Source organism: Kogia breviceps, chromosome 3 (assembly GCF_026419965.1).
Source record: "Kogia breviceps isolate mKogBre1 chromosome 3, mKogBre1 haplotype 1, whole genome shotgun sequence".
Classification (NCBI taxonomy): Eukaryota; Metazoa; Chordata; class Mammalia; order Artiodactyla; family Physeteridae; genus Kogia; species Kogia breviceps.
Window position 1 is genome coordinate 70,636,937 of NC_081312.1, and position 27,506 is coordinate 70,664,442.

The following is a 27,506-nucleotide window of genomic DNA, read 5'->3' on the forward strand; positions in this document are numbered from 1 at the left end:
AAAAAAATGAATCAAGATGAAAAAATGAAGAAATGATAAGCTGAATTTAAGCATAAGGGATTAAATTGAATTAGTAAACTTAAGCTATTTTAATGCAAACATTTTCAATAAGCATTTTATCTATTTTTCTATCTAGCTTTGTTCCAGTGAAGTACAAATGGCATCTAGGAAGAATCAGATGGTTTAAAACCATTAAGTGGGAAAAATAATCTGTTCACTTTTACTTTTTTTTTTTTTTTTTTTTTTGTGGTATGCTGTCCTCTCACTGTTGTGGCCTCTCCCGTTGCGGAGCACAGGCTCCGGACGCGCAGACCTAGCGGCCATGGCTCACGGGCTTAGTTGCTCCGCGGCATGTGGGATCTTCCCGGACCAGGGCACGAACCCGTGTCTCCTGCATTGGCAGGCGGATTCTCAACCACTGCGCCACCAGGGAAGCCCCACTTTTACTTTAGATTGAACTTTTAAAACTTTATTTAAAATTAAAGATTATTTATAATATTGTGAGCATAGGAATAATTTACCTTCTCATTTGACAAGATTCAACAGCAAGATGAAGTTGGGTGAAACGTTGCTTTTAATAAGAGCTTTCCAAAGAATAGGCATTTGCAAAAGACAGATGGGTGGACTAACTGAGCTAAGTGTATTAGAATCTGCTCAAATATTGGTTGGATGTCAGCCAATACATTGACACATGGCCACTGGGTCACTGAGTGCTAAGACCAAGGGTTAAACACTCCATACATAAAATGGCAATGTATTGTTTTAAGACATAATTGGAGTGAAATGTACAATTTATAGCATCTTTCTTCAAGTGGTGGTTTTAGTTATGTCCCAAATGTGGCTGTTGCATTAAAGTTTTTTTTCTTTAAAAACTGCATAAACAAGCCCTTTACTCCACCTTGCCATTTCCTTACTGTTAATGTGAAGAATTTTTCAGTTCACTAGGATTAGAAATTGAAAAACCTCGAAACTGGCCTTTTTGTTGTAGTTTTTGGCAGATGAAAAAAATTAAACAACCCAGCAATGAAAATAAATTGGTATGGTTGGCCACGAGGTAATATCAGTACAGGGGGAACAGAGAATATAAATTTCTGCTCAAACTGATATAATAAGAAAGGCTTAATAGGCAGATAAAGTTCATCTCCACTATAAGCATTCTTGCTAATTGGAAATGGAGTTTAAGTTGCCTGGAATAAGGTCAGGTTATGTGATCCAAACATAATGGTGTATAACACTTGAAGAAAAAACAATCTGCTTTCTAACATGATAAGAATGATGTGCAGTTAATAATAGAGGGGAAAAGGCCAGTCTTTTCAGATACCCTTGACTTCACCTAGGACAAAAAAGAAATCGCTTCTGCTGCTGTGAGCTACTTTCTTTCTTCCTGGTCATTATTGTTTAGTTATGTTTTAGTGATGAAATCTATCATTACTGACTTTATTGATGTTAAAGTTGATTTATTTGTGTGCCTGTTGAATAAAAAGAGCATTATGTCTGCATTCATATTGCTGAGTACTTGAGAAAGAAAGTGTAGCTTCAACTTAATTGTCTTTTGCTGGTTCACTTACCCTCTAATATCAGTTTGAAAACAAAAAGTACCAAATCAAGTGACAATGAAGAACTGCAAGCCCTAAAGTGTGTGTTGGCTCACTGTTTTTGTTATTGTTTGATGTTGTAGATCAAAGAATTTAAATTCACTTATAATTTTCAAACATTACCACCAGAAAGACATATCTATTTAAAACAGAATTCTGTATTTTAACTCTTTGCCAGTTGTTCCTTGGATACTAGAAATTAGTAAAAGGTAAATACCAAATTATGACCAAACATCCCAATTTATTTTCATTGTTGTTTTTTTCCTTCCATCTGTCAAAAAACCAAAAAGGCCAGTTTTGAGGTTTCAATTTCTATTCTTTGTATAAATAAATAAATACATTAAAAATGAATTAGTGAAATTTTCATTGTTTAGAATTATTAATCTGTCAGTACTTGGTTTATTGGGTAACTGGATATTTTATGTCCTCCTATTAATTTTTTTGTGGGATCAAAAGGGAGGCACTGGGATGACTGGGATAGCCATTAGACCATGATACAAGAGTAACTGTCCTAGTCATCCCAGCTCCCTCCCATTTTCTTATATGGGTGTTTCCTCTATTAAAATATATTCAAATGTAATTCTATCTTGGCATCTGCTTTTTGATGGACCAGGACTAGCTCATCTACCATGCAATATTGATTTCAAAATTCCTAAGGGAAATCATAAGACTAGTAGCGATATTTAAAAATATTTAACAACTAGTACAATACAGGCGTCAGTGAGTTCAAGTGGATGCCAGCCAATCAAAACAAACACTAGCCGTAAAAGATTCTGATGGCTGAAATGTAAAGAGTGCCTTAAAAAGGAATACATATTTACTGTGAGATTTTATAGTAAAAATGAGCAGGAAATATTGAACTAAATGATTTCTAGAATTCATTCAAGTGATAGAACTTTATGAGCAATACCAATGTTAGTTTTGCATAATATTAATAAATTTAAAGGAAACACTCCTTTGCTGTAACTTGATTTTACTATACATTCATTTTATATTGTTCTTTAAAGGGTCTCACACTTGGTGACTTAGCCACTTCCCCATGAATTCAAATATAAATATCATTATATGGGAGAAAAAGGAGAACAAGAGAGAGAACAAGAATGTATGAGAGAACTAAATGAACTGCTTAATTGACATTGAAATTCCATTCTTTTAAATCTTTGTTTAGTTCTCAGAACAATACTGCCTCAATTATATAAATTTCTAACATAATTTCAATTTTTGATGAAATTTTAATTCTTAGGTCATAAAACCTGAGAATCAGGCACTGATAGTATTCTGTAATAACACAGAGTCCATGTTGTGAGATTAGCAAGAACTGGATTGGCTCTCTTATTTAGTAAATGTGGGGCCCATGGCAAGTTATGCAGCTTCTTTATGCCTCAGCTTCTTATAAGTAAAATGGGGAAATAATATTACATATTTTTAGATCTGTTTTGAAGACTAAATGAAGTATTGCATGCCAAATGTAGAGAACAATGACACATAATTTGTGTTTAACTAATGCTAGCCGTCATCCTCCTCATCATCATTATCATCAAACATTATATTAAGCCATCTAGCTGAAATATTACAAAGAATATGAGTCATATTTATCAGAAATCTGAAATTCTGTGCAAGAAGCAGCAGTCTTGCTTTCATCTGCGCAGGATAAAGAGAATAGCTATTCTTAGTTTATAACAGGCAATAAAAGAGAGGTTCATTTTTTCTATTTAATGAACACTATTTTTTTCTATCTAAAAGAATTCTCATTCAATTTCCAAATAAATGGTATTACAAATTTTTATTCTTGATGGTTTAGACTTAAACTTTTTCCAAGTGACCTATGTCTGATGAAGAGAAATGGAGACTGTGTTTTTATAATGAACTTTCTTAGGTAATTCAAAGAAAGTTTAGCAAGTGTATTAGTTCATGGCAGCCAGAATACTGGAAAATATCTTCTGAAGAAAAGGATCCATAGAAAACTATTTTTACAATGCTGGTGTTTTGTAATGCTCTCATCTGTAAATAGTAAATATTATTGAGTGTCTAGGATGCATGGGCTTTTAGGGGACAACACAGTAAGAAAAAATAAAAATTTGAATAAGGAATGTGGGTTTTTCTATACTTGTAAAGGTTAGATCTATAATGTTTTGGAATGCTGCTTATGTTTTTGTGTAAAGAGTAGTCTTAATTACTTAACAAGTGCTACCCTATGATCAAAACCCTGTTTAATCCTGAGCCAAACCCAAAGGTATAATTATGTTCTAGATCTTCCCTTTAAACTTAAAGGAAGTTACAAGGCTCTTCTATTATAGAAGGGTATTGGGCTTATAGACTGTAAACTCAACAGAACCAGTATTAGCCCGAGGAGATTGCAAAATCCAGGGTGACAACTAGTTTGCTGGAGCCTCTCACTACTGCAACCTGACTAAACTGCTCTAAATCCCCAAAGGTTGACTTAATACTGCCTTAACCTATATGAACAAATTATCATTCTCCCTGACATAGTTTCACACCTGGAAAATGAGAAGCTAGGCATGTCAATGAGTAAGGGACTTGAAACATGTATAACAAAACAACAATCAATATTCACATTTTCATTAATTTATTCATTAATTCATTCAAATAATTTTGGATATTTTATCTATGAAAGGCATTTTGTTAAGCACTGGTAAATCTTGTTGAAACTGGCCTATTTTGTGTTGCTAAACAAAATAATGTGTATGAACTAAACAACAGTATGCATTCAACAAATATTTATCAAGTATCTCTCACATTGGTCCTGGAGTTTGAAAAAATTATAAATCAGACATAAATTCTGCCCTCCAAGAACTTAAAGACAAGTGAATGATGAGGTAAGACACAAATATACTACAAACAACACAAAGTAGGCAATTATAAGTGCTGTAAGAGAGGTATTACAACGATTAAAAGACAGAATACATATGAAGACTTTGAGGAGATACATAAGAAAGTTAAAAAGGTAGATGTGGAAGAAAGTGTAATCTAGGTTGTGAAATATTGATGATATGGATGCTCATGCATATGTGTACACCAGAAACATCAATTGACTGAAATGTAGAATGGGTGATACTATGACTGATCATTAAGAATTTCATTCAAACTTCACCATCATCCTGAAATATCCCCCCAAATATAGTAAAAACCCTGTAAGAATTCTGTATTTTTATACTGATAGTGCGACACAAAAGGTTTTTACAGTCAGTATTAACTTATGCTTTAGAAAGATATGCTTTGGAAAGATTAATCTGTTAGCAGTGTGATGGATGAAACTGGAGAGGGTAGAAATTAGAGGCAAGAAACACAGGAAAGTAATTATTGTCAAAACAAGTTTTAAATTTGGGTGATGGTAGCTCCATGTTTCATGGATTCACATTGTAACATCTCTGAAGGATTTTTTGAAGCCATATAAAATAGTTATCCTCTTATAAGTATTGTCATCTAGAGTAATTGTTTACATGTCTGTATCTCCTAGAAGTAAGTGACAGTCTCTAACCACTGGTCCATTCTTAGCCATTTCAGGCTGGTTACCAGGAGGAAAACATTCCATCAGATCTTTCAAGTTCCTTCTTAGCAATGGTAAATGGATAGAGCTGGAGAAACAGTACTGACACAACTAACTGTAAGACTTAGATTAAAATTCATTGGCGAAACCATAGAGATTTCTATCCTGAGGTGCTATTGTGCATACAGACCAGATTTAAATGTTTTATATGTAATTCAAATTATGGCCTCATCTAGTCTATGTGACATAAAATGTACTGCCAATTCCTCTTAGATCTTCCCCCCAGGTTCCCTAGGGGAAATCTTGACAAAATGTTGCCCAATTTTAATTATTCCACACATTATTCTCATTGTTATATATTAATCATGTAAGAGATATAGGCACGATAATAGAGTTCGGCCCACTTAGTCTAGTCGTGGCTCAATTCTGCTTCATTGTGCCAGAGTCTAACTCTGTTTTTGTTTTAACCAATGATTAAAGTATGAAGAATATACACATTTATATTTCATCCTAATTTTTCTCTTTCTACACATGATCTTGGTGACTTGCATAATTCCCTGCAATTCACTGATGTCAAAAAGACTAATCCTGACACATTCCCCTCCCCTAATATAACAAGTTCAAGTTTTGAATGCTGTGTGCACCCAACATTCTCCTATTTTTAACATATCTTTAAGAATAAAGCCAATTTTTACTTTATTTGTTTCATTTACTTTCCCTCATATTATTTTATTTTTACATCTGATTACTAACACAAGATTGATGCTAATACCCTATTTTAGAATTATTCAAAATAAATTACAGGAAATATATTCCAAAGAATTCCCTTGATACCCCTGGAAACAATATCTTTTGATTACCATAAATAATTTTGACCTACATCTTTTCTCTCATTGTTGTCAGAGTGCCAGTCACATTCTCTCTAACTTTCCTCTAAATTTACACTCTCTTGCCACTCTGCTTTATTAGATATACTTTATCATTTACTTTTTGTTTAGGAAATGTTAAAAAGAATGTTTTATCCAGCACAATTAAAATGTCCTTCTATTTTAAGGTAGGAATAAAAACAATTTCCAGGTTGAACACTTTGCAATTTGTTACATTATGTACTCCAATTACCTCTTACTAAGAATTCCTAAGTGAATTTCAATTAAACACATGTAAAGGATGCTGGTGCTGGCAAGTGCCATTTTGGAACACTCTCTCTAGCTTATTAGTGCTAGGACCTAACCCCCCTCACCAGTCTCTTACCCCCAATACTTAGATACCTCAGGCCAAACCAAGCAGGTAGTCAGAGAGGGACACAGCACCACCCACCAGCAGGTCTGCTACCTTAAGACCCCCTGAGACCACAGCTGGCCTAGGTCCCATCCATGCACACCAATGTACCAGTACTACCCCAAGACCCCCAAGACCCAGATCCACCCAACAGAGGCCAGCACTAGCCCTGGAGTTAGCCTCACAAACCAGTGGGCAGGTACCAGCCCCAGGACATTCTCAGCCTCAGCCTGTCCCATCAGCATGCTGACATAACTCTGGGACCCCAGGCCCCTATAGTCAGAGACTTAGGACCCAGCTCTGCCCCCCAGTGAACCAGTATTAGCCCCAGAACCCCTTAAGCCTTGACCCTGACCACCCAACAATGGACCAATGCAAATTTTGGGACACCCCCAGACCCTGCAACCAGCTGTGTCAGGAATCAGGAACCAGCCCTGCCCACTAGCAGGCCAACACCAGCTCCATGACCCATGGGCCCTATTGCCAGAGACCCCAAGACCCAGTTCTGACCACCAGGAGACATGGTGATCTAGTGATCAGTCCAAGAAGAAGATATAATACTTGTAAATATCTATGTACCCAACAAAGAAGCACAAAAATGCATAAAATATTAACAGACATAAAAGGAGAAATTTACAATAACACAATAATCATAGAGGACTGTAAAACCCCACCTACATCAATGGACAGATCATGCAGACAGAAAACCAATAGGGAAACACTGACCTTAAACAACACATTAGTCCAAATGTACTTAATAATTACATATAGAACATTCCCTCCAAAAGCAGCAGAATACACATCCATTTCAAGTGCACTGGGAAGGTTCTCCAGGATAGATCACATGCTAGGCCACAAAACAAATCTTATTAAATTTAAGAAGACAAATTATATCAAGCATATTTTCCAACCTCAGCACTATGAGATTAGAAGTAAACTACAAGAAAAAAAACTGCCAAAAAACCCCCCACAAAACATGAAAATGTGGAGTCAAAACAATATGCTACTAAACAGAAAAATGGATCATTGAAGAAATTAAAGAAGAAATAGAAAAAATACCTGGAGACATGAAAATGGAAACAAAACAATCCAAAATCTATGGGATGCTGCAAAAGCAGTTCTTAGAGGAAAATTTCCCAAGATTGAACCAGGAAGAAATAGAAAATATGAACACACCAATTACCAGCACTGAAATTGAATCAGTAATTTTAAAAGTCTCAACAAAAGTCCAGGAACAGATGTCTTCACACAGGTGAATTCTACCAAACATTTAGAGAAGAGTTAACACGTATGCTTCTGAAACTATTCCAAAAAAGTGCAGAGGAAGGAACACTTCCAAACACATTCTATGAGACCACCATCACCATGATACCAAAAGCAGACAAAAATCCTCAACAAAATATTAGCAAACTGAATTAAACAATACACAAAAAGGAGGATACACCATGATCAAGTGGGATTTATCCCAGGGATGCATGGATGTTTGAATAGCCATAAATCAAACAATGTAATACACCACATTGACAAATTGAAGAATGAAAATCATATGATCATCTCAATAGATGCAGAAAAATCTCTTGACAAAATTCAACATCCATTTATAATAAAAATTCATCACAGAGTGGGTATGGAGGGAACATATATCAGTGTTAAAGAAGACCAAATATGACAAAACCACAGCTAACATATTTTCCTAAAGAAGACATACAGATTGCTAACAGGCCCATGAAAAATTTGCTCAACATCACTAATCATCAAGGAAACAAAAATCCAAACCACACTGAGATATCATCTCACACCTGTTAAAATGGCTATTACCAAAAGACCACAAATAATAATTGCTGGAGAGGATGTGGAGAAAAGCAAACCCTTGTGCACTATTGGTAGGAATGTAGATTTGTGCAGCCACTATGTAAAAGAGTAATCAAAATATTAAAAGAACCTACTGTATGACCCAGCAATCCACTCCTGGGTATTTATTTGAAGAAAATGAAAACACTAATTAGAAAAGATATAAGGACACCTGTGTTCATTGCAACATTATTTACAATAGCCAAGATATGGCAGCAACCTAAATGCCCATCAATAGATAGCTTTAGAAGATGTGTATGTGTGTGTATATATATATATATATATATATATATACATATATCCAGTAGAATTTTATATATATACGTATGTGTATATATATGTCTACACACACAGAGAGAGAATATTACTCAGCCATCAAAAATAATGAAATCTTGCAATTTGTGACAACATGGGTGAACCTAGATGGTATTATGCTAAGTGAAAAAGTCAGAGGAAGACAAATACTGTATGATTTCACTTATATGTAGTATCTAATAAACGAACAAACAAAACACAATAGAAACAGTTATATAGAGAGAGTACAAAAAGATGGTTACAAGAGGAGATGGGGTTAGGGGTAGAAAGAAATTGGTGAGGAATATTAAGAGGTTAAAAACTTCCACTTACAAAGTAAATGAATCATCAGTATAAAATGTACAGTGTGGGGAATATAATCAATGACTAGGTAATATCTTTGAGGTGACATATCATAACTAGACTTATCATAGTGAGCATTTTGAAATGTATAGAAAAGAATTATTATGTTGTATAACAGCAACTACCATTGTGTTCTAAGTCAATTAAACTTCAAAACAACATATATACATACAAATGAATTCATAGAAAATAGAACAGATTTGTGGTTATCAGAAGCAATGGGTCTGGGGAGGGGGAATTGGATGAAGGCAGTCAAAAGGTGCAAACTTCTAGTTATAAGTACTAGAGATGTAATGTACATGATAAATATAATCAACACTTCTGTATGTTATGTTTGAAAGTTGTTCAGGTAAATCCTAAGAGTTCTCATTACAAGGAAAATTCTTTAATTTTGTATCTGTATGAGATGATGGATGTTTACTAACCTTACTGTAATAATCATTTCATTATGTATGTATGTAATAAGGTTATGTATGTAACCTTAAATAATTACACCCTACACCCTAACTTATACAGTGCTGCATGTCAATTATTTCACAATAAAACTGGAAGAAAGAAAGTTTATGTTTCAAAGATCAATAAGTAGTTCAAACCACAATACAAAAATACAATTATATTTAAATTACAATGGAAAAAAATAAGACTTAGATACAAATTCAGGAGAGTTACCATGTGAAAAAGAAAGAGCAAGAAACAGATTGCAGTGGAAACCATATATAATAAAATATAATTTCTCTGTGCGGAACTCTCTGTTAAAACTGAGTTTATAGATCAAAATGGTTTGTGGAGATGCAGAAAATATTGATTGATAAAGATACATGCTTCAGGATTTTCTGGTATGTGTGTGTGTGTATTTATATCTATTATATGTATATATATGTCTATATCTAATCAGCACATATTTCTTACAAATTAAAAATTAGTATCAGACTTCTTATCTGCAAATCTGGAAAACAGTTTGGAGCAATTATGGACTACTGAGAGAATATTATATACAGTCCATATATCATTCACTGTCAAAATAAAAGATATTCACAGATGTGCGAGGGTCCAGAGAATACCTCATCTATTTCATACAGGAAAATGCTTGATAAAGTATTCTAAACTAACTACACATGAATCTGACCAGATACTTTGAGATAGAGAAGAAGGAGGTAAAACACTGGTGAATAATATAGTTGTATCTAAATGTGTAAGAGTATACCCTCTTAAATCAGGATTCTTTTAAGGAAAGAAACATGTTTTAAGAAAAGTTCTAATGGTAATAAATAAATTAATACAGCAAATGGTCCCAGGATCATAGGAAAAGTAACATGTTTCAAATGTCTTATTTTGAAAGTGCTGGAGAAAAAATAGGAATGAGAACATATTCTAAAAGACTTATTTGGTGGGGAAAGCAAGAAGAGCAAACAAATTAGAACACCTGTGTGGGTGAAATAATCAGTATCTTATTATGTAATGATATATATATATGTGTGTGTGTATATATATATATATATATATATATATATATATATATTTATAATTAACATCATATAGTTCTGATTAACAAGGGGAAAATTCAAGGGAATAGCAACTTGATCAAATCAGTGAAGAATAAAACCAAGGGAGTAAAAGAAAAAATTCCTAAAAAAACTAATAAACACACAATAAGATGAAATAAGTTTACTTAAAATAAATAAGAGCTGAAATTTCCAGTTGAAATATGGAACCTACTGGCTTAAGTTTAAAAACAACTCAGCTATAATTAACAGAATTAAAGAGATACAGAAAAATTGAAAATAAAGATGTGGACAAAGAGGTACAGTTAAATGCAAACAAAAAAACAGCAGCAGTGATATTAATATTAGATGAGATCACATTGAAAGGTAAATGTGATTTAAAAGATATAGAGAGGGGGGATAGAGAAGATGGCAGAAGAGTAAGATGCAGAGATCACCTTCCTCCCCACAGATACATCAGAATACATCTACACGTGGAACTGCTCCTGTAGAATACCCACTGAACGCTGGCAGAAGACCTCAGACCTCCCAAAAGGAAAGAAACTCCCCATGTACCTGGGTAGGGCAAAAGAAAAAAGAATAAACAGAGACAAAGAACAGGATGGGACCTGCACCAGTGGGAGGGAGCTGTGAAGGAGGCAAGGTTCCCACACACTAGAAGCCCCTTCATGGGCGAAGACTGTGGGTGGTGGAGGGGGAAGCTTCAGAGCCACGGAGGAGAGTGCAGCAACAGAGTGTGGAGAGCAAAGTAGAGAGATTCCCGCACAGAGGACTGGTGCCAACCAGCACTCACCAGCCCAAGAGGCTTGTCTGCTCACCCGCCTGGAAGGGCGGGGGTGCTGGGAGCTGAGGCTCAGGCTTTGGTGCAAAGCCGGGAAGGACTGGGGTTGGCAGCATGAACACAGCCTGAAGGGGTTAGTGCACCAAGGCTAGCAGGGCGGGAGTCCGGGAGAAGTCTGGAGCTGCTGAAGAGGCAAGAGACCTTTTCTTCCCTCTTTACTTCCAGGGGCTTGAGGAGAGGGGATCAAGCGCGCCACTTAAAGGAGCTCCACAGATGGGCACGGAGCTGCCGAAGAGACAAGAGACTTTTTCTTCACTCTTTGTTTCCTGGTGCGCGAGGAGAGGGGATTAAGCGTGCCACTTACGGGAGCACCAGAAACAGACTCGAGCCGCGGCTATCAGCACGGACACCAGAGACGGGCCTGGGATGCTAGGGCTGCTGCTGCCACCACCAAAAAGCCTGTGTGAGAGCACAGGTCACTATCCACACCTCCCCTCCCGGGAGCCTGTGCAGCCCGCCACTGCCAGAGTCCCGGGATCCAGGGACAACTACCGCAGGAAAACGCACGGCGCGCCTTAGGCTGGTGCAACGTCACGCCGGCCTCTGTTGCCCAGGCTCGCCCCACATCCGTACCCCTCCCTCCCCCTGGCCTGAGCCAGAACCCTCAAATCAGCTGCTCCTTTAACCCCGTCCTGTCTGAGGGAAGAGCAGATGCCATTGGGCGACATATGCGCAGAGGCCGGGCCAGGTCCAAAGCTTAACCCCAGGAGCAGTGCGAACAAAGAGGAGAGGGGGAGGTCTCTCCGAGCAGCCTCAGAAGCAGCAGATTAAATCTCCACAATCAAGTTGAAGTGCCCTGCATCTGTGGAATACCTAAATAGACAGTGAATCATCCCAAGTTAAGGAGGTGGACGTTGGGAGCCAGATATATTATTTTTTTCCCCTTTTTCTCTTTTTGTGAGTGTGTATGTGTGTGCTGCTGTGTGAGATTTTGTCTGTATAGCTTTGCTTTCACCATTTGTCCTAGGGTTCTGACCGTCCCATTTTTTTTTTTTTTTTACTTAAAAAATTTTTTCTTCTGAATAATTATTTTTTATTTTAATAAATTTATTTGATCATACTTTATTTTATCTTCTTTCTTTCTTTCTTCCTTTCTTCCTTTTCTTCCTTCCTTTCTTCCTTCTTTTCTTCCTTCCTTCCTTACTTTCTTTACTTTCTATTTTTTCTCCATTTTATTCTGAGACGTGTGGATTAAAGGCTCTTGGTGCTCCAGCCAGGCGTCAGGGATGTGTCTTTGAGGTGGGAGAACCAACTTCAGGACACTGTTCCATAAGAGACCTCTGAGCTGCACGTAATATCAAATGGTGAAAATCTTCCAAAGATCTCCATCTCAACACCAAGACCTAGCTTCACTCAATGACCAACAAGCTACAGAGCTGGACACCCCATGCCCAACAACTAGCAGGACAGGACTACAGACCCATCCATTAGTAGAGAGGCTGCCTAAAATCACAATAAGGCTACAGACACCCAAAAACACACCACCAGACGTGGACCTGCCCACCAGAAAGACAAGATCCAGCCTCATCCACCAGAACACAGGCACTAGTCCCCTCAACCAGGAAACCTACTCAACCCACTGATCCAACATTAGCCACTGGGGACAGACACCAAAAACAATGGGAACTACGAACATACAGCTTGCAAAAAGGAGACCCCAAACACAGTAAGCAAAATGAAAAGAAACAGGAACACACAGCAGATGTGTGTAAAGGTAAATCTGATGGTGGGTAAAAATCCACCAGACCTAACAAATGAAGAGGAAATAGGCAGCCTACCTGAAAAATAATTCAGAATAATAATAGTAAAGATGATCCAAAATCTTGGAAAGAGAATAGACAAAATGAAAGAAACATTTAACAAGGACCTAGAAGAACTAAAGAGGAAGCAAGCAATGATGAACAACACAATAAATGAAATTGAAAATACTCTATATGGGATCAATAGCAGAATAACTCAGGCAGAAGAACGGATAAGTCACCTGGAAGATAAAATAGTGGAAATAACTACTGCAGAGCAGAATAAAGAAAAAAGAATGAAAAGAACTGAGGACAGTCTCAGAGACATCAGAGACAACATTAAATGCACCAACATTTGAATTATAGGGATCCCAGAAGAAGAAGAGAAAAAGAAAGGGATTGAGAAAATATTTGAAGAGATTATACTTGAAAACTTCCCTAATATGGGAAAGGAAATAGTTAATCAAGTCCAGGAAGCACAGAGAGTCCCATACAGGATAAATCCCAGGAGAAACATGCCAAGAGACATATTAATCAAAATATCAAACATTAAATACAAATATACCTATTAAAAGCAGCAAGGGAGAAACAACAAAAAACACACAAGGGAATCCCCATAAGGTTAACAGCTGATCTTTCAGCAGAAACTCTGTAAGCTAGAAGGGAGTGGAAGGACATATTTAAAGTGATGAAGGAGTAAAATCTACAACCAAGATTACTCTACCCAGCAAAGATCTCATTCAGATTTGATGGAGAAATTAAAACCTTTACAGACAAGCAAAAGCTGAGAGAGTTCAGCACCACCAAACCAGCTTTACAACAAATGCTAAAGGAAATTCTCTAGGCAAGAAACAGAAGAGAAGGAAAAGACCTACAAGAACAAACCAAAACAATTAATTAAATGTTAATAGGAACATACATATAGATAATTACCTTAAATGTAAATGGATTAAATGCACCCACCAAAAGACACAGACTGGCTGAATGGATACATAAACAAGACCCATATATACGCTGTCTACAAGAGACCCACTTCAGACCTAGGGACACATACAGACTGTAAGTGAGGGGATGGAAAAAGATATTCTATGCAAATGTTAATCAGAAGAAAGCTGGAGTACCAATTCTCATATGAGACAAAACAGACTTTAAAATAAAGACTATTACAAAAGACAAAGAAGGACACTACATAATGATCAAGGGATCAATCCACGATGAAGATATAACAATTGAAAATATTTATGCAACCAACATAGGAGCACCTCATTACATAAGGCAAATACTAACAGCCATAAAAGGGGAAATAGACAGTAAAACAATCATAGTAGGGGACTTTAACACCCCACGTTCACCAATGGACAGATCATCCAAAATGAAAATAAATAAGGAAACACAAGTTTTAAATGATACATTAAAGAAGATGGACTTAATTGATATTTATAGGACATTCCATCTAAAAACAACAGAATACACATTTTTCTCAAGTGCTCATGGAACATTCTCCAGGATAGATCATATCTTGGGTCACAAATCTAGCCTTGGTAAATTTAAGAAAATTGAAATCATATCAAGTAACTTTTCCAATTACAACAGTATGAGACTAGATATCAATTACAGGAAAAGATCTGTAAAAAATACAAACACATGGAGGCTAAACAATGCACTACTTAATAACGAAGTGATCACTGAAGAAATCAAAGAGGAAATCAAAAAATACTTAGAAACAAATGACAATAGAGACACGATGACCCAAAACCTATGGGATGAAGCAAAAGCAGTTGTAAGAGGGAAGCTTATAGCAATACATTCCTACCTTAAGAAACAGGAAACATCTAGAATAAACAACCTAACCTTGACCTAAAGCAATTAGAGAAAGAACAAAAAACCCCCAAATTTAGCAGAAGGAAAGAAATCATAAAGATCAGATCAGAAATAAATGAAAAAGTAATGAATGAAACAATAGCAAAGATCAGTAAAACTAAAAGCTGGTTCTTTGAGAAGATAAATAAAATTGATAAACCATTAGCCAGACTCATTAAGAAAAAAAGGGAGAAGAGTCAATCAACAGAATAAGAATTGAACAAGGAGAAGTAACAACAGACACTGCAGACATACAAAAGATTATGAGAGATTACTACAAGCAACTGTATGCCAATAAAATGGACAACCTGGAAGAAATGGACAAATTCTTAGAAACACACAACCTGCCGAGACCGAACCAGGAAGAAAGAGAAAATATGAACAGACCAATCACAAGCACTGAAATTGAAACTGTGATTAAAAATCTTCCAACAAACAAAAGCCCAGGACCAGATGGCTTCACAGGAGAATTCTATCAAACATTTAGAGAAGAGCTAATACATATCCTTTTCAAACTCTTCCAAAAGATAGCAGAGGGAGGAACACTCCCAAACTCATTCTATGAGGCTACCGTCACCCTGACACCAAAACCAGACCAAGATGTCACAAAGAAAACTACAGGCCAATATCACTGATGAACATAGATGTAAAAATCCTCAACAAAGTACTAGCAAACAGAATCCAACAGCACATTAAAAGGATCATACACCATGATCAAGTGGGGTTTATTTCAGGAACACAAGGATTCTTCAATATACACAAATCAATCAACGTGATACACCATATCAACAAACTGAAGGAGATAAACCATATGATCATCTCAGTAGATGCAGAGAAAGCTTTTGACAAAATTCAACACCCATTTATGATAAAAAGCCTGCAGAGAGTAGGCATAGAGGGAACTTTCCTCAACATAATAAAGGCCATATATGACAAACCCCCAGACAACATCGTCCTCAATGGTGAAAAACTGAAACCATTTCCACTAAGATCAGGGATAAGACAAGGTCCACTCTCACCACTCTTATTCAACATAGTTTTGGAAATTCTAGCCACAGCAATCAGAGAAGAAAAAGAAATAAAAGGAATCCAAATAGGAAAAAAAGAAGTAAAGCTGTCACTGTTCGCAGATGACATGATATTATACATAGAGAATCCTAAGGATGCTACCAGAAAACTAATAGAGCTAATCAATGAATCTGGTAAAGTAGCAGATTACAAAGGTAATGCACAGAAATCTGGCATTCTTATACACTAATGATGATAAATCTGAGAGTGAAATTAAGAAAACACTCCCATTTACCATTGCAACAAAAAGAATAAAATATCTAGGAATAAACCCACCTAAGGAGACAAAAGACTTGTATGCAGAAAATTATAAGACACTGATGAAATAAATTACAGATGAGACAAACAGATGGAGAGATATACCATGTTCTTGGATTGGAAGAATCAACATTGTGAAAATGACTCTACTACCCAAAGCAATCTACAGATTCAATGCAATCCCTATCAAACTACCACTGGCATTTTTCACAGAACTAGAACAAAAAATTTCACAATTTGTATGGAAACACAAAAGATCCCAAATAACCAAAGCAATCTTGAGAACAAAAAATGGAGCTGAAGGAATCAGGCTCCCTGACTTCAGACTATACTACAAAGCTATAGTAATCAAGACAGTATGGTACTGGCACAAAAACAGAAATATAGATAAATGGAACAGGATAGAAAGCCCAGAGATAAACCCACACACATATAGTCACCTTATCTTTGATAAAGGAGGCAAGAATATACAGTGGAGAAAAGACAGCCTCTTCAATAAGTGGTGCTGGGAAAGCTGGACAGGTAAATGTAAAACTATGAAATTAGAACACTCCCTTACACCATACACAAAAATAAACTCAAAATGGGTTAAAGACCTAAATGTAAGGCCAGACACTATCAAACTCTTAGAGGAAAACATAGGCAGAACACTCTATGACATAAATCACAGCAAGATCCTTTTTGACCCACCTCCTAGAGAAATGGAAATAAATACAAAAATAAACAAATGGGACCTAATGAAACTTAAAAGCTTTTTCACAGCAAAGAATACCATAAACAAGACTAAACGACAACCCTCAGAATGGGAGAAAATAGTTGCAAATGAAGCAACTGACAAAGGATTAATCTCCAAAATTTATAAGCAACTCATGCAGCTCTATAACAAAAAAACAAACAACCCAATCCAAAAATGGGCAGAAGAACTAAACAGACATTTCTCCAAAGAAGGTATATAGATTGCCAACAAACACATGAAAGAATGCTCAACATCGTTAATCATTAGAGAAATGAAAATCAAAACTACAATGAGATATAATCTCACACTAGTGAGAATGGCCATCATCAAAAAATCTAGAAACAATAAATGCTGGAGAGAGTGTGGAGAAAAAGGAACACTCTTGCACTGCTGGTGAGAATGTAAATTGATACAGCCACTATTGAGCACAGTATGGAAGTTCCTTAAAAAACTGCAAATAGAACTACCATACGACCCATCAATCCCACCACTGGGCATATACCCTGAGCAAACCATAATTCAAAAAGAGTCATGGGCTTCCCTGGTGGCGCAGTGGTTGAGAGTCTGCCTGCCGATGCAGGAGACACGGGTTCGTGCCCCGGTGCGGGAAGATGCCACATGCCGCGGAGCGGCTGGGCCCGTGAGCCATGGCCGCCGAGCCTGCGCGTCCGGAGCCTGTGCTCCGCAATGGGAGAGGCCGCGTACCGCAAAAAAAAAAAAAAAAAAAAAAAAAAAAAAAAAAAAAAAAAGAGTCATGTACCAAAATGTTCATTGCAGCTCTATTTACAATAGCCAGGACATGGAAACAACCTAAGTGTCGATCAACAGATGAATGGATAAAGATGTGGCACATATATACAATGGAATATTACTCACCCATAAAAAGAAATGAAACTGAGTTATTAGTAGTTAGGTGGATGGACCTGGAGTCTGTCATACAGAGTGAAGTAAGTCAGAAGGAGAAAAATTAGTACCGTATGCTAACACATATATATGGAATCTAAGAAAAAGTCATGAAGAGCATAAGGGTAGGATGGGACTAAAACACAGACCTACTAGAGCATGTACTTGAGGATATGGGGAGGGGGAAGGGTAAGCTGTGACAAAGTGGGAGACTGGCATGGACATATATACACTACCAAACGTAGGGTGGATAGCTTGTGGGAAGCAGCCGCATGGCACAGGGAGATCAGCTAGGTGGTTTATGACCACCTAGAAGGGTGGGATAGGGAGGGTGGGAGGTAGGGAGACACAAGAGGGAAGAGATATGGGAACATATGTATATGTATAACTGATTCACTTTGTTGTAAAGCAGAAACTAACACACCATTGTAAAGCAATTATACTCCAATAAAGATGTTTAAAAAAAGGTATATAAATCTTGTAAATTAGGAATAAACATTATATTTATTTATTCAACCAATATTTACTGAGCACATATTTTGTGCTAGGTCATTTTCTTGGCAGTGGACATACCTCTATGAGAAATATCAAACAAAAAGAAATCCATATCCTCCTAGAGTTAGTTCACATAATAATGAGTATCATCTGAAAGTGGATTAAGGATTAAATAGGGATTTACTTGGTTTTATAACAAAAAAATCTGGAGGAAGGTAGAGCTGGCATTGTGTTAGCAGTTCATGAAAATAATCATATCTTTATCTCAATAGATATAGAAAAGGATTTGACAAAATTTAATACCCTTTCATAATAAGAACTCTCAACAAATTAGGAATAGTAAAAATTACCTCAACATCATAAAGGGCATATCTGATCAACCCAGCATGAACATAATACTCAATAATAAAAGGCTGAAAGATTTCCTCTAAGATGAGGAATAAGATAAAGTGCCCACTCTGACCACTTCTGTTTTACATAGTACTAGGGATCCTAAGTAGGAAGAAGAAAATTAAAGGCGTCCATTTGGAATGGAAGAAGTAAAACTGTCTTTGCAGATGACATGACCTTTTCTATAGAAATCCCTAAATATTCCTCCAAAAAGTTGTGAAAACTAATAAATGAACGAAGTAAAGTTGTGGGATGTGAAGTCAACATACAAAAATCAGTTGAGTTTCTATACACTAATAAAGAAGTGTCTGAAAAAGGAATAAAGAAAGCAATCTTATTTACAATTGTATCCAAAAATAAAAATAAAATACCTAGGAATAAACTTAACTAAGGAGGTGAAAGTACTATTCTCTGAAAACTATGACAAAGATGAAAGAAATTGAAGACCCAAGTAAATGAAAAGATATCCTATTTCATTTTGGAAGAAATAACATTATTAAAATGTCCACACTACCCAAAGCCATCTATAGATTCAGTGCAATCCCTATCAAAATTCTAATGACATTTTTCACAGAAATTGTTTTAAAAATCCTAAAATTCACATGGAATCTTAGAAGACCCTTTTTGGCTAAAACAATCTTGAGAAAGAAGAACAAAGCTAGAAGTACCACACTTCTTGATAGCAGACTATTTTACAAAACTATAGTAATCAAAAAAGCATGGTATTGGCATAAAAACAGTCACATAGACCAATGGAATAGAATAAATAGCCCAGATATAAACCCACACTTATACAGTTAGCTAATTTTTGACCAAGGGAGCCAAGACTACTCAATGGAGAAAGGATAGTCTCTTTGATAAATGGTGTTGGAAAAACTGGATAACCACATGCAAAACAATGAAACTGGACCCCTGTCTCACACCAATATTAACTCTAAATGGATTAAAGATTTAAATTTCAGACTTAAAATCATAAAATTTCTGGAAGAAAAATTTCTTTGCCATTGGTCTTGGCAGTGATTTCTGTGTACACCAAAAGCACAGCCCAACAAAAGCAAAAATAAATAAGTAGGACTACATCAAACTAAAAAGCTTCTATATGGTAATGGGAACAGTCAACTAAATTAAAAGATTCCTATGGAATGGGAAAAATATCTGCATGATAAAGTGTTAATATCCAAAATATATAAGGAACACATACAACTCAATATCAAAGAAACAGCCCAATTAAAAAATGGATAGGCCTTCCCTGGTGGCGCAGTGGTTGAGAGTCCACCTGCTGATGCAGGGAACACGGGTTCATGACCCGGTCCGGGAAGATCCCACATGCCACGGAGCGGCTAGACCCGTGAGCCATGGCCGCTGAGCCTGCGCATCCAGAGCCTGTGCTCCGCAATGGGAGAGGCCACAACAGTGAGAGGCCCGTGTACTGCAAAAAAAATAAAAAATAAAAGATAAATGGATAGAGGACCTGAATAGACATTTTTTCCAAAGAAGACATACAAATGGACAACAGGTATATGAAAAAGCACTCAATATCACTAATCATCAGGGAAATGCAAATCAAAATCACAATGAGATATCACCTCTGATAGGATGGTCATAAAGAAAAAAAAAGTAACAAATGTTGCCAAGGGTGTGGTGAAAAGGGTACCCTTCTACACTGTTGGTGGGAATGTAAATTGGCACAGTCATTATAGAAAACGGTATGGAGTTTCCTCAAAAAATTAAAAATAAAACTATCATATGATCCAGAAATCCCATTCTGGGAATATATCCAAAGGAAGTAAAAATCAGTACCTTTAAGGGATATCTGCATTCCTATGTCATTGCAACATTATTCATAAGAATCAATATATGGAAACAACCTAAGTGTCTGTTGATGGATGAATGGATAAGGAAAATGTAACAGATAGGTAGAATGATGGATGGATAGATAGATAGGGATATAGATCCATACATTATGGAATATTATCCTGTCATTAAAAGAGAAGGAAATCTGGTCATTTTCAATAGCATGGATGCAGCTGGAAGACATTATGCTAAATGAAACAGGCCAGGTACAGCAGACAAATACTGACTGTATGAATTCATTTATACATGGAATCTGAAAATGTTGAACTCATAAAACCAGAATAGAACTGTAGTCATCAGGGACTAGGGGGAGGGGAAAATGGGGAGATGCTGTTCAATGGGTACAAACTTTCAGTTATAAGATGAGTAAGTTCTGGGGATTTAATACACAGCATGGTGGTTATAGTTAATAATACTGTATTCTACACTGGAAAGTAGCTTAAAAAGTAAATTTTAAGTGTTCTCATCACACACAAAATTGTGGTAACTATGTGAGGTGATGGATGTGTTAATTAACTTGATTGTGCTAATCATTTCACAATGTGTATGTATATTAAATCATCACATTGTACACCTTTTAAAAATCATATTGTACAACCTAAACATGTACAATTTTTTTGTGCCTACCTCAAAAAAGCTAAAAATAAGAGTATCTTTCTTGTTACATATTTATAAAAACATTTACAGAACTATTAATAAAGAACTCTCTTATTTTTTATTGAAGTATAGTTGATTTATAATATTGTGTTAGTTTCAGGTGAACAGCAAAGTGATTCCGTTATATATATTCTTTTTCAGATTATTTTCCATTATGTTCTATTACAAGATACTGAATCTAGTTCCCTGTGCTATACAGTAAATCCTTGTTGTTTATTTTATATATAGTAGCTTGTTAATCCCATAAACAAAGTTATAGCTACTAAAGGGGAAAAGGGAGGGATAAATTAGGAGTATGGCATTAACAGATGCACTCTTTTATCATTTTTAAAGATTTTATAGCCCCTTTCTCTGAACACAACCAAATGTAATTAGAAATACATAATAAAGATAGACACAGAAATCTTTACTGATTAGAATTTAAAGTAACCTCTTATATAACACGTGGTCCAAAGCAAAAATGAAATTAGAAAATAGCATATATCTAGAAAACAGTGAAACAAAAATTTCATGCCAAAATTTATAAAACAAAGAAAAGCCTATACTCAACTGATAATGCTTAATTTAAATGCTTTCATTATTAATAATGGGGGGGTCTCAACATAGAGGAAACTGATATTTGTCTTAAAATTACAGCAAACAAGCAAAGTATAACTAAGAAGGGTGATTAAATAAATTTTGAAAAAATAAATGAAATAGTAAAACAGGTAGATAAAAATATTATGTATAAGAGATTAACTGGGAAGAGAAAATGGGGACTGCCAATATTGTAGAAATCAAAGGAAAAGGAAGTCTGAGAGGTATCATAGAAATAAGGGCAAAAATCAGAACACCAAAGAAAGAAAAGAGAGGAGAGGACAAAAGACAGGCAAGGGTGTAGCAGAATTGAGTTTCATGGGGGACGTGGATGCGAGAGTTTAGGGATATTTTTCAAAGGAAATTATAGCCTATTGAAAAGAATCCATAGCATAAATTACTTATGGTAATTTATGAAATATATTTATACTAGTAGTTACTTTATGATGGATTAGAAATATATTTTTAATAAAAGTATTAACACCATTTTTACAACTTTCCAACTTAGAAGAGTTAGTAGGTAACCTTAGATCCCCCTTCCTCCACAACATATATTTTGCTTCATGTATTGGCAAGAATTAGGGTGATAGTTACAGTGCCTTTACTTTGGGACAGAGAATATTATATTAGAAGATTCACTGAAGAGAGATTATGAACATGATGATAAGGCAATTACATAAAATATGTATATTTCATAAAAATAGCGTTCCCTTATCAATTCATCTTTTATGAATTTTTTTAGTGTTTTGGAATAATCAGCACATTCCTGAGTCGTTAACTACAACTAGAGTAGTCAAGGGAGGAAGCGAAATTATCATTAAACATTCACTGACCAAAATTAATTAGTCCACCTACCACATTAATTAAATGGTTGGCCTTGTGCAGTCAGCAGCTCTTGGTACTGACAATGTCAGAAGAGTGAGACATAGTGAAGAAACATGAACTTTGATGTCCCGCTAAACTCCTGAAAATGCTGGCTCAGCCCCTGAAAAGATGAACTTGAACAACATGTATAATTTGAGTCTTATTTTCCTTCTTTTAAAAGAAAGATAATGACCACATCATAGAGCAACTGTGAAAATTCAAATAACTGATCTCTGTTTTCTCTAGCACATAGTAGGTGCCTAATAGAGGGCAGTGGGCTTTTTTTCCTCAGGTGTATTGGATAATGGAAGATGATGTCATGGATATAGATTTGGGTTTTCATAGAGAAGGAATTTTACAATGAAGAGGAATGATAATATGCCCCCTTTTCTATATACATTTCTATAAGTAAATATTATAAATATTAATAAAACACTCAGTGTCTGCATTTTTGTAGTATCATTAAGGGAAAAACTGATTTGGTTTTCCATTGCCCTTCTCATTTCTAAGTTTTCTGAGTTCTTCTCCTTGCTTATTTTAATACTGCATTGTCAGTCAAAACCAACTTTCAGCCTTTTGTCTTTGAAAGCATTGCACAAGATTGCACCAAACCCCTGCCTACCCTAACTTCGTTTGGTGTCAAAGTTATCTTAGCATCAACTGTGCTGTGGTTCCTCCTCCTAGCCCTACCAGATAAAAATTCTTTAACTGCATGTATTAGACATTTGCTAATTAAATACTCCATGGGAAAGGATCCTGCCTGACATTTTGTTCTCTGACTTGGTTGAGTTTTTCTGGTGCCTTCTTTAAGCAATTATTCACCCAATCTCCTTTATCTTTCAAGAGCTGAGTGGGGACTCTGCATAAGAGAAAGTCTATGTAAAAGAAACTTGACATTTTAACTCAATTGCATAACTTCTGTTAGCCTTTCTAAACTTATCTTAAAGGGAGAGTTTACTTTCTAATTCATGTGAACCTTTCAAACAATATTGTAAAAAGAATTGATCAAAACTGGTTTAAATTACAAGAACGAGGCAGTTTCTTGCAAGGAGTTTTCCAGAAAGTTGAAGTCTTAGTTCATTTCCATAGGAATTCAAAATCACTCCTAAGGATGCCAGGGAGGGAAAGTAAGTCTTTGCCAGTAGCACAGTGATATTAATAGATAACTGTTCCAAGGGTCAAATATAAGAGTCTTACAAATTTTTTTCACTGTATTTATATATTGGCAATGGTCCTATAACAGGGACTATCAGCCACATAGCCCACTTCATAATCTCAGGTCTGTGATACTCACCAGGCATTATTCATTGGCAAGTTAGGATTTGGGTGAAGTGTTGATGAAAATCCACAGTAATAAAAATCTCACAGATGTGAAGTCAATTACAGTATCAAGTGAAGTTTGTTATGAAGAGATACTTGTTATTAAAGTATCCACGCCTCAACAAGGCTGACCTTCTCAAATGCTAGTATGTCACCAGGCATGAGATTTTAAAAAAATCCAATAACAAGTTTCCCCACTGTGGTTTCAATTGCCTTTTCAGATCTCCCACAGTGTTCTGTTTCAGTCTGAGATAATGCAGACAGTTCTGGTCCTCAGAGGGTCAAAGTGGCATGTATTTACACTAGAGTAATCATAGAAAGAATTTCTACCTTGATCAAATTATCTAGATATATTTTTACTCAAATCTTTACTCCATTTTGTTTGTATAGACAAAGTTTTAAACTGCAGAAATGGAAAACCTTTTTATTTCTGTATTTTTCCTAATAAAATGCCTCATGTATGCTAGGGGATCAAAAAGTGGTTTGCCATTCTGTTGAGGAAGTTCACAGGAATACTCAGGTAATTTGACACTTCATAGTACAGCATTAAAATAAGCATATGTATACAGTAAAATGGATACGTTCTGTTGTTTCTCCTGTTTGAAAAAGAGCTTTCTTACAAAAACTGTATTAAACAAAAAAAAAATTTGAAAGGGTATTGTTTGAAAACAGAAAGTTGGTAGATGTCACTTAGAACACCATGACCTTTACCCATCAGTAATATTTACATGCTCCTTTTCAGTACCACCATAACAAACCACTGCATATCTTTATTGTAATCTTGACATACCTTATAGTAACTTTCAATTTATTCTTATGAGCCCAAGCTATATTCTAACAATTTGGAAGAGGGGAAATGTTTTATTTTCTTATATTTTCAAAGTAATATGCCTAGCCCACAATAGTCACTTCAACTTTTAACATGGCATCTAAGCTCTTAAAATTTGGAATACCACTTGTCTTGGTGAGTTTGGGCTGTGCTATAACAAGATACCATATACTGGGTGGCTTAAACAATAGACATTTATTTCTCACAGTTCTGAAGGCTGAAAAGTCCAAGGTCAGGGTGCTGGCAGAGTAGGTGTCTGGTGAGAGCCCTCTTCCTGATTTACAGACAGCCATTTCCTGGTTGTATCCCACATGGTGAGAGGTGGGGTAGGGAGATAGCTCTAGTCTCTTTCTCTTCTTATAAGTACACTAATCTCATCATGAGGGCTCTAGCTTTGTGACCTCATCTAAACCTAATTATTTCCCAAGGGCCCTACCTCCAAATACCATCACTGGGGTTAAGGTTTCATCATACAAATTTGTGGTGAGGGGATACAGACATGCAGTCCATAACACCACTAGATTAGTTTAGTTAGAGTGGGATACAACAGGATTTGTGTGTGTGTGTGTGTGTGTGTGTGTGTGTGTGTGTGTGTGTGTGTTTCTGTGCTATTCTTTTTTTCTTAGTAAATTATAAAACATGGAGTAGACCTCCCAGTAGACTGTAAACATGTTGCTAGTTTGAACTCACAGGATAGTGGGACTTGATTCTCCTCCTCTTACTAAGTCCAAATGACTTTTTCAATTCTGTCAGGGCAATGGATTCCAGAAAGCACTAACTAAGCCTGACAAAGTTTCACCCACCATTGTTTAATATCACAGAACAGTGCCTTTCTCTAGGCTATAGTTTCATTGCTGCTGCTGTTTGCTTTCTTGTCTCATTCTGCAATTTTTCTAAAATGACATTTTCTTCATGTTTAATCATAAAAAATTGAAGGTAATAAATGTAGGCATACAAAACCATTGATAATTGTCTTGAGTTATATGGTTACTATTGTTGATATAAAATAAGAGTGCGAAAATTAATTTTTAACTGTCCGTGATTTTTTGAGTCTGAACTCTCCATTTTTGATCAGAAGTAAGGAACATATTCTTGCCATTTTGGCGTATGCCCAGTCTGATCCAGAAATATTTTACTACTTGGATATTTAAGAGATAAGGACACTTCTGATTTATTAGCAACTTAAGCAGTTGTCAATCTTGTTGGGGCATTTTGACCCAAAGTAAAAGAAAAAAAATTATTTTCATAAGTCTTCTGTGGGAACTCTTAAGACTTAATTTTAAATAGATAGAACAGTATTGTAAATGGAAGAAAATTTCCCAATAGAAGAAAAAAATTAGGGCTTCAGAGAGAAAGAAAATCAAGATTGGAATGCAAGCTTGCAAATATCTCCTTACCTAGGAAAACTAATGACTTGTGCCAGAGGAGGAATAAAGAATTTCGACTTCATTTATTACTGCAGTTTACCTCCTAAAGCAATGGCGGGCTGGTTTAACATGCAGTCAGTTACGAATGCAACATCGATAAACAAAACTCAAGTTCTCCCAGATGAGGCATTCAGATAAGGATGCAGGTGGAGAGTATGAGGAGTTATACAGAGTGACTGGTTCGTAACTCAAAGCAATAGTTTTGCTGAGACAAAACATCCCCTCCACATGCAAAAGAAACTAGTGTTAAGAGAGAAAATAGGAGGTATATATATTTTTCTGTCTCTAAAGATGTTTAATAGAAAAGAACTTCTATATGTTTTTACGAATTGGGGAAGAAGTTACGTAGAAGTTAATATTACACGTAAAATAAAGTGGATCTTAGAGACTTTTGTATACTATTTAATCCCTATACATCTTCCACTTGAACAGCTATGTGGCTGGCATTTTGAAATTAATGTCATCACTTATAAACTTGGAAGGAATTTCTAGTCAAGTATTTTTAAATGCCTACAATTGTTTTTAAAGAAAAGAATATTAATATAATCATGATGATGAGAATGAATTATTTTTGTGATGTAGCATACATTAATTGGTAGTGAATGACAATTAATTAGGTAGTAAAAACTCATCTCTTTCTATCACTTATCTTTAAGGGACAAAAAAATTGCACCTGAGAGATACCTGAATGAGGAACAAAATTTATTTAGTATATGATCTAGACACTGAGGGCTGAAATATACCAAAATCACAGCAGTTTTAATAGCTGTGATCCTCAAAAATTGGGAAGACTAAAAACATACGTATGTGTGGGTATATGTGTTGTATATACATGTGTGTATATATATATACACATATATATGAATCATTTTACATCTTACAAAAATATAGTTTTAGTAGATTTTTTCTGTTAGCACTTTTTAAAAAGGGAATATCTAATTTCAAATCAATTAGGAATTCTGTTTCATAAATTAGGTTAACTCCTTACTCATCCTTTCCTATGTTTCTAAAATAATAAGACCCATTTAACTATATGTACCTGAACTCAAATCTGGTAAGTTTGAAGGGAATAGCAACCCTCAGACAGAGGCTGTTAGTCATAAGTTAAATTGGGCTGAGACCAGCACAGCTTTTGGTGAGGAGAGCCTTTGAAAAATATTGACCTGGTCATCTCCAGGAATTACCAGGCCATGGTGACACACAGCAGGGCAGGACTCACAGATGTCTTTGAAGAAGCCCCTGGCTGTGGTAGAGAGAAAGAATCTGTGATTCCAAGGTTGTTTCATCCTGAAACTAAG

General features: G+C 35.8%; 1 long non-coding RNA gene across 5 annotated transcripts in view; it reads right to left on the reverse strand.

Annotated features, from left to right (window-relative positions):
• LOC136793801 (uncharacterized) overlaps positions 1 to 27,506 on the reverse strand; it is a 1,119,572-nt gene that overhangs the window by 186,893 nt on the left and 905,173 nt on the right. For 2 of the 5 annotated variants that reach the window (XR_010839588.1, XR_010839591.1), the window contains one exon: positions 18,284 to 20,110. The exons of the other annotated variants lie outside the window; for them this stretch is intronic. This is a non-coding gene — a long non-coding RNA (uncharacterized lncRNA). Of the gene's footprint in view, positions 1 to 18,283; positions 20,111 to 27,506 lie in introns of those variants that run through there. 5 annotated transcript variants of the gene reach the window in all.